Genomic DNA, 9,034 nt, shown 5'->3' with positions numbered 1-9,034 from the left:
ATCAGCGCTCGGGAGGACTGTTCTCTGATCTGGGAGGGATCAGAGAACAGAAGTCCCCGCCCTGTGCAGTCCCGACTCCATCGGATGCGATCAGCTCTGCAACTGAAGTACAATTGGAGCCAACAAGTCCATGTTCATAGAGCCGGGAAGTTTAATTTAGTCAAAGTTAAATTTTCAAAAATATGTAGAGATGAGTTGATGAGTTGATTTAAAACAAGAACTAGGACAAAAGTAAGGATATCATGATTTTTTTTTTCTTGAGTTCTTTTCTTATGAAGATAGATGGACAAATAGGTAGTAGGCAGGTAGAAAAAATATATCTGTGTCTTATTTAATTTCTTCTTGCTATCTATCTATTTTCTATCCTTCAACTTCTAGAATCAATAAGATACCAGGCACTATATTTTAGGATCTAGAACAATGCCCGATGCATAGTAGGTAATCAACAAACAGGTATGGAATGAATATTTATTTGTTTATCCTAGGGTTTTTTTTTAGCTTTATTCTATTGCTTTAATAAAGTGATTTTATTTTAGAATAATATCTTACATGTCAAACTATGATTTCATTATGGAAATCAAGCAGTAAAATATGGATAGTTGGCAGTCAGAAATTTTTAAAAATAAGTTTTCTATTCACATAGGATGTATAAACGACTTAATAAAATGTCAATAGGAAACACGATGCACAATTCAAAGAAAGGGGAAGACCAACAAAAAAAGATAATTATTTGAAGATGAGATTAAGAACTAAGTAGACTCACTGGGACTCAGTGAGCAGAGGGTTTCTGTATCCTGAGGGGAAACTGAGGAGAACCACCTCGGAAAAAGGCAGAAAGCAGATGCATCAAAGGGTGAGTTCGGAAGGAAATGATGGCTACGGCCACACCACCCTGAACGTGCCCGATCCAGCCTGATCTCGGAAGCTAAGCAGGGTCGAGCCTGGTTAGTACGTGGATGGGAGACCACCTAGGAAGACCAGGCGCTATAGGCGTGAAAAATGAAAACTAAGGGATTGTAAACTGACGAGGTCCTTGCAAGCTGTGAGGTCAACCGAGGGTTGCCTTGCCTAAAAAAAAAAAAAAAGAAAAAGAAAGAAAGAAACGAAACTAATGGAAGAACTAAGAGGAGGAGAAAATGCAACGGAAGTCTTTGAGATAAGGATCAAACTAAGGGATTGTAAACTGACGAGGTCCTTGCAACCTGTGAGGTCAACTGAGGGTTGCCTTGCCTTAAAAAACAACAACAACAACAACAACAACAAAACGGAACTAATGGAAGAACTAAGAGGAGAAGAAAATGCAACGGAAGTCTTTGAGATAAGGATTGGATTGAGTGGAGTAAAAATAGATGAAAGAAAACAAAGCGAAAAGGTAAAAGTCTTTGAAACGGAAGATTAAGTTGGCAGGTATCAAAGCATGAACAATCTATTCAGATTTACATTCAAATCCTGGCTCCGTCCATTCATTATCTATGTGTCCTTGGGCAAATTAAGTCGACTCTCTGAGGCTTCATGTCCTTATTTATTAAATAATGATACATGGCACGCTACCTCCTTAAGGGTTTCATAAAATAACGTAGGTGAAAATAGCTCGCTAGGCCACAGCGCAGGGGCCTCGCCCACGTTCGGGTCAGCTCACGGCTCAACGGGGCTCCAAGTTCAAACTCGAGTTAACCTTCTCAACAGGCCCCCAGGCCCCAGCTCAGCCCCATCTGTGCGGTGCCGTCCTCTCTGGTTTGGTTGTAAAGGAGATGAGTTTATTTTCAGTTTTAGGGAAACAAAATGGATACATTCCTGCCCACATAGTCTCAAACACCTTTTAAAATGGTAATAAGCTGTTTTAAAATAAAGCACTGGCAACCAGAACCTTGCGTTCTCTTCAAAAGGCACAACTGTTGATTATGTGACACATCGATCCTTGCACGAGAAGGGACTCAAAAGTTGTCCAGCCCGGCTCTCTGATTTTATAAGTGGGGGAAACTGAGGCACGGCGAGGTGAGTGCTTATGCACGTAGTTACCTGATTATTCACTCGACGAACGTTAACTGAGCACAGGCTGCTGGCACGCACGGCAGAGTAACAGATGGCCGGACGCAGGGCCCGCTCCAGGGCCCGGAGGCCTTGTGCCTGCCCAGGGACCTGTAGCTAGTGCGGGCCCTCGGATGGGATTCCAGCCCAGGCCTTCCGCTACCCTGAGTTTTCTGTTGTGTTCGAGTCTGTTTTTACTCATGATGCGGGCTTGGAAAAAAACAGGGCAAACATGGGACTTGACACTCCAGTTAATCATTGACCTGCTGAGCACAGCAAGAGAAAAAGGTTTCAAATCAAATTTTAACCAGAATCTGAGCCAGGCAGAAGGGCACAGGGGCCTCAGCAGGGTCAGCCGACAAGATGAGACGAGACCCAGTGTCCACACAGGCCAGGTGGGGAAAGGATTGGAAATAGGCCTCACGAGGGTCGGAGAGAAACGTCCCAGGATGTGACAGCCTCGCCTGAAAGAGGCTCTCTCCATCCCAGCTCCTGCTTCGTCTGTGCCTTGCTCCAGATTTTAAAAATCTCATTTTACATGTGTAAAACACAGACGGAGGAGGGCTGAGAAACACGCAGAGTAGATAACCTCCTGTTCGATGACACGGAGCAGCTTGTGGTCCCAGTCAGGTCTTTGCTGTGAGAGACTGGAAAATGTGAATATTCCTAGTTTATAAAGATGGCCCCTTATGCCGTCATCACATGGCACATTAAATTGTGCTTTCAGCTGATGGGGTTCAGGACACACTACCCCCAAAATATGGCACTCCTTGACATACTGAACATTTTAAGCTGAGGGGATTTGAGAAAGTGACACATGCAAGAAGGATGCTCTGATCCCCCCTGAAGCAGGACCTAAGACCCTCGTGGGAGACGCGCCCTCGCTGTGCCCAGAGGGAGGGAGCGTCCTTCTCTCGGAGGATAAGGGGACGTCGGAGGAATCTGAACGGACAGGCCTGGCTGAGTGTCCCCGGATAACAACCCTTAGTTCAGACCCGTGTGTCCCACCACGTGTTTCCATGCGTTTCCACCCTGCATCAAACCTGGTACGAAGTCACTCAAACCCAACCCTTTCCTCAAGACCTTATTCCCTCACGAAGGTTCCCAGGTCATGTCAAATATAAAGTAAATCTATTCATATGCTTTTCTCCTATAATCTGTCTTGGTCCGTTTAATTTTCTGGCCCAGCCAGAAACCTTAAGAGGGTGGGGGACAAGTTTTCCCTCCAGTACGGGGTACGCCTTGGGTCCCGCAGGGGGCTTGCATTATTTCTCATGTGCCCCGCTAATGTCACTCCCTTTTGGGGGCATCTCCTTTCCTCCGCTGAGCTCGGGATTGATGAGGGAGTCAACAAAGGCATTGCCGCCACTGCCACCACCACGGCGGGGAACAGGGGAGGTCTGCTCTGGACTGTTCGGGGCCCCCTCCGATTCATATGTTGAAGCCTCATCCCCCACCACGTGACGGTATCGTAGGTAAGGCCTTCGGGAGGTGACTGGGATCAGATGAGGTCGGGGCGGAGCCCCAGGGATGGGATCTGAGCCCTCGCAAGAACCACCTAGAGAGCCCGCCTCCCCTCTGCGCTCAGCCAGGTGAGGACGCAGTGGGGACCCGGCGGTCTGCCACCCGGAAGAGGCTCTCACCAGAACCCCCCACGCCAGCAACCCGACCTTGGACTTTGGTTCTCCAATACCGAGAGAAATACGTTTCTGTTGTGTGTAAGCCACCCAGACCGTGCCGTTCGTTACAGCAGCCAGAGCTACCTGAGTTGGGCTCCCGGTTAGCTCCTTCGGGCAGCGCTGGGCCCTCATGCTCTGGCATAGCGACATGACCCAAGCTTAGCCATCTATCTCCTGTAGCTCCGAATCATGTGCGAGATGGATCATGGAGTCCATCTGGGAGTGACAGCCTCGGGACCTGGCTCTTGAGCTTCCTCCTCATTTCGTGATACCCCATCTTTTCCCAGCCAGCACGCGTCCAAGTTACAGAATCGGGTTCTGTTGCCAAAACCAAAGATCCTAACTGATCGGGAAATGCCGCTCTCTCACCGACCACCTCTGCGGCGTTTCGGCCCCACCGATTTAATTTGTGAACGCCAGTGCACACGGGGGTTCTAGGGTTCTACAACAGAAGCAGAAAGCGACTTCGCCAACAACTGCAATTAGCGCATTTTAAAAAGATTCAGTAAAAGCTGATTTATCCAACATTTAACTACCCAGAACTTTCCGGCAACACTTCTGCACGTCCCTGGAGTGATGGAAATTGGTGTTTATAATGAGAGGCCATGCAGTCATGGAGAGGGACTTGAGTCTAGGCTAGACACCCCCCTCCCGCCTCCCCCCCCCCACACTTCTGAGTGCTCCTGGGGTTAATGACTTCAATCACAGCCTCAGCTGCTTTCCCTCTGCTAGGCGGCTAAGGACACTTGCTCTGCTTTCTTGAAGTTTTGTTTTGTTTTTTAATTTGGAATTTAAAGGATATAATACACATTTGGGGGAATATATAAGACGCTACATATATGCGCAATATTATTGCTATCCGAATAGATCCGAAATCAAAGATCGACTATTTTGATGAAGTGTGTTTCAATGTTTTCACAGTTTTAGAAAACTGGCAATCTTTAAACAACTTTATATCAACTTTGACTAAGGCTAACCTATGAATGAACACTGGGAATATATACTAGACAATTAAATAAGACATTGGCCCAATAACACATTAATTTTATTAACCAGTTACCGAGAAATCCTATTAACCCTCTCAAATTCTGCACTTTGGATTGATTGAAATCGTAAAATGCTTGGATATGTATGAAGTTGTATTTTTCATATTCTTGGCTGCCAGCTATGAAGGCCTTAAATATTCTCCTTGCAAACAGAAGATTCGCACGGCCTCCGCAAGAAGCAGGGAGCCTCCTTGTTCATTGTTTTTCTCCCTGATACGTGTTGACAGCTGATTTACAGGAAGTGGCCTCACTTATTTGCATCTGTATTGATGTGTTTGGGAAGCGGGAAGGGAAGCAACAGATTCAATTTTGATCAGGAAAAAAATGGACTTTACTCATTCTCTCGAGCAACGACTTGAATTCATCAGATTTTTTAACCATTTTCTCTTATACTCAGAATGTGAAATCTCCAAAAGCAGCACGAGAACAAGCATGGAACAGTCACCCACTCCAAACGCAGGACTTACCGAGAGAACCATGGCTCTCTGCTATGACACACATCGAGACATCTCAAATTGATATCTCTTAATTAAAATTTAAAAACTGGCAAGAATATATTGACCAGCCAATCAGGAAACTGGGACAAGCCATTAAATATTAAATCCCAAATTACTAAAACAAATGCTTTATACTGTCAAATCATACAAAAAAACCTATGTTTTTGAAAGATAAGATAATAGACGTAATTATTTTAACTCATACACATTACGGAAAGACTCCAAGTCATTAGCTGAATTTTTTTTTTAAATGATATTTAATATGGTAAATAGAACTTGATGTTATATCATTATTAGGCATTCAAGTTGGCAAGCACTGCACAGAGAGAGTAGATTTTTAAAAGAAGACGACAAGGCTGTAAAATTCATTTTTTCCTGCATTTTTTGTTAGAAGCCTTCTAATTATAAATGACTAGTTTTTAGAGAAATGGAATAGAGATTTACAGATATGTCACCATGCTACGAGAATTTTTTTTTCACTCGCCCTCCTGAGGAGACTAGTAACTTCAGTGTTTGCTTCCCTTTGCAGATGATAAACGATGCAAATTAGTTAAAATTAGAAGAGAGCTATATAAAAATTGGTCTTGTTTGTTTGTTTGTTTTGGTTTCCCTTCTCTCTTTCCACCTCTTTCCTCTCTTTTAGAAAGAATAGCCACCAAGGTCCTAAGGTGACCTCCCATTGCTCTTTAGGTTAAAATCTGTGCTGAGTTTAATTAAGAAAAGGGTAGCTTTTTGGGTTCACATCTAGACAACAAATAAGGCAAAAGTATAAAACTCCTCAGAGTTCATTCTACTAGACATTTGAATGAAACTGAAGAATGATGCATTTAAAACTAACAAATTTCTTGCAGCAACTGGCCATTTTATTTAGATAAGGATAGAAAGGTACAAAATGACAAACGGGGAAAGGGTCAAGTTCAAGATATTTTCAAGTCAAGTATGGTTTGAAAAACAATTAAGGGGGGTGGTGAATACAGGTTTCTACATTATAATCATGCTTTCCCGGAGGACTCCAATTATTTAAGGCAGAATATAGCTAGGCGTTATTCAAGAGCCAGACACAACATACGTGGGGTGGTCAAGAGTTAACATAAATCAGCACAATGATGATATCGATACTCTTAATTAATAGTTAATGTTTTACAGTAACTTCTCATAATGCATTTTCCTGTTGGATAATAACAAGAACATGTACACATTTATTTTTAAAAAGCATCTGTCAAGTTGCCTTAAAAGCAGGTTGCTATGATTGGCAGAGAAGACGCTTTCTAACAGGCGACACAGTCCAACAAATGGCAGTGTGGGCAAGAGAACATATTTCATACCTGAGAGCTCGTTTATTAAAGGGACCCTAAACACATGCACACACATGCACACGCACACGCACACACACAGCAAATGGATCATCTGGAGAATTCAGAGCCTAAAGAGATTAATTAGACCTTATTTTGTCTTGAACAGATTTCCTAAGCATTTTTCAAATAGCCACATTGTTTGTAATTACCAAAATCACACCTCCATCGGCTGGCCGTAGCTACTTCATGCACGAACAACAATCTGATTGAGCTCTCTTGTTAGGACCTCATTCTTCATTGTAATTAGCCATAATCATAGCCTTCCTGGGTGCATGAGAATGTGCAAGCAACTATTCACCAACTCAACCCATTTGAATATGAATCTTCTCAGTAAGGAGCAATAAAATAGGAGAAACCAAAGCAGTTTCTCTAGGGAATTCTGTAAGGCATCTCTACTCCAATTCAAACCCCTTCAAAATGTCCCCTCTCCAGTATCTGGATTCCATTTGCTAAAACAAGGGTGGCTTAATGAAGACAATGGCTTATTATTTCTTAAGTGACACAGGAGGCCCGAGTATTACAGGCTGAGTTCTTTCAGTCTTTGCCAAGGACACAAGGAACAAAAGAACAAGCAGTTGTGTGTGGAAAAGGGAACTCGGACTAGGCAGTACTTTGTGGACCCTTGGAGTAGGACGGGGGCCTCTATTATTCCGGATCTCAAATGCTGGTGCTTTCTTTTTCTTTCTTTAAACCCCCTTCTCCCCGCCCCCCCCCCCCCCCCATTACTCAGACAGTATTAAAAAAAAAAAAAAGGCTCAAAGAAGCAGGGATTGAAAACAAAGGCCAAGAGGAGGAGGGGCGGGTGACATTTCCGACCATGTCCCAAGCACATTCATAGTGAGACACCTACTGGCAACATCATCTTTCCTCCCTTCACTGCCTAATCACCCAACCTCTTCAGGGAAGACCTAAGCAAACAGGCTGGAATCTCTCCAAATGCCTCGTCAGCCAAAAACGGGGAAAATGAAATTCAGGGGAAACCGCTTTCAGACTGGTACTAAATCTTTAATAGCAAACTCAAGCCTTCTAATGAAACTATGGCTAAACATCAGACATAAAGAATTTTCACTTAAAATGTTATGTATTCTGTAGGAAAACTTGAAACGATGATTTAAATGACTTAAAAAGAATAATCGTTTGGCTAATGAAGCTAAATCAGCTAATCACTTAAACTAATTGAATAAGATCCTAAAAAGTGTGGTGTGGAGCCCGCAGCAGATCTGTCGGCTCTTCAAAGCCTTTGTCATTTTCCTGTAGAGATCTGCTTTTTGAAACGTGACACAGACTTAATAAGACGCCTGTTTATGTTTCTTGTCACCGTGCCACCGCCAGACGCCCAAGGGCTGCAGCGTGACACCTGATAATCCTCTGATAACCTGAAGGGCTTAAAATCCTTCCTCGTCGTGTTGAAATGACTTTGCTAAACTCACACAGCCAGTTGAATGTAGTGCTGCTGAGGTACTGGGTGACACTGGAATTCAGCGCTTTGACCGCTAGATAACATCACAGCTGGAGAACTGAAGCAGGCTAAGTGCCACTCCGGATGAAGTAAGCGTCAGGTGTCCCTTTGGCAGAGGCGGCCCAGAACACGGCTGAGAGAGGGCGTGAGGCAGAGCCAGGACGCTGAGAACAGGGGCCATGATCGATGGGTGGTATCTGTTACTGGTGCCCGAGGAAAACCGTTCAATCCTCTGCGCCCTACCCAAGTCCACTGCACACGAGGAACCGCGCTGAGCGCCACCTCTCAGGGCAGCTCGGATGGGGGGAAGCGGGCTCTGAGGGCATCGCACCCCCCACATGCACGTCCACTTGGGGGCTTTTTCTTGGGTATCTGCTTTCCCGATATTTGGGGGTTATTTTATTTTTAAGTCCATTTTAATATTTCGTAAGTCAAGCTACCCTGTTTTTCCTGTTTTTGAATTCTTTTCTTAGAATAATAATGATTTAAAACAGATGCCTGTAATAATTCTTCTTCATAGAGTAACATACGATCAGAAACGAATTTACCATACGTATCTTTGAGAAGCAAAAAGAAGAGTCTCTATGACATTAGAAGTTGGTCTAAGTTGAAGGGCCCGGGGGCTAATGTCTCTAATAATCCCTTCAGTGTTATAAATGACAAATAATTGTTACATGGTCATCATTTAGGGTGCCATCTTACGGTGTGCCACGCAGAGCGCTGGGTGTTTTACATGCATCGTTTCACCTAATCCTCACGACAGCACTGTGGCATAATTATCCCTAATTTAGAAAGGAGGACACAGAAACCAAGGAAGTCTCAATAACTTGCCCAAGATCACACAGCTACTGAACAGCAGGCTTGGGGACGAATGAATCAAGCAGGGTCAACACTCACGAGACTGAGTCTGGGATCGTCTGTTCCCAGGGTTCAGAAGGTCAACAGCAGCCAAGGCCCGCTGGCTCTTGCC

The 9,034-nt window shown here is 44.2% G+C and overlaps 1 protein-coding gene and 1 pseudogene across 2 annotated transcripts in view; one reads left to right on the top strand and one right to left on the bottom strand.

Moving 5' to 3' along the window:
- Positions 1-9,034, bottom strand: part of PACRG (parkin coregulated) — a 432,512-nt gene that overhangs the window by 332,241 nt on the left and 91,237 nt on the right. The window lies entirely within an intron of this gene.
- LOC112482321 lies at positions 875-993 on the top strand (annotated as a pseudogene).

The sequence above is a fragment of the Pteropus alecto genome, unplaced genomic scaffold (assembly GCF_000325575.1).
Source record: "Pteropus alecto unplaced genomic scaffold, ASM32557v1 scaffold195, whole genome shotgun sequence".
Lineage (NCBI taxonomy): Eukaryota > Metazoa > Chordata > Mammalia > Chiroptera > Pteropodidae > Pteropus > Pteropus alecto.
This window is presented reverse-complemented; position numbering and strand designations above follow the sequence as displayed.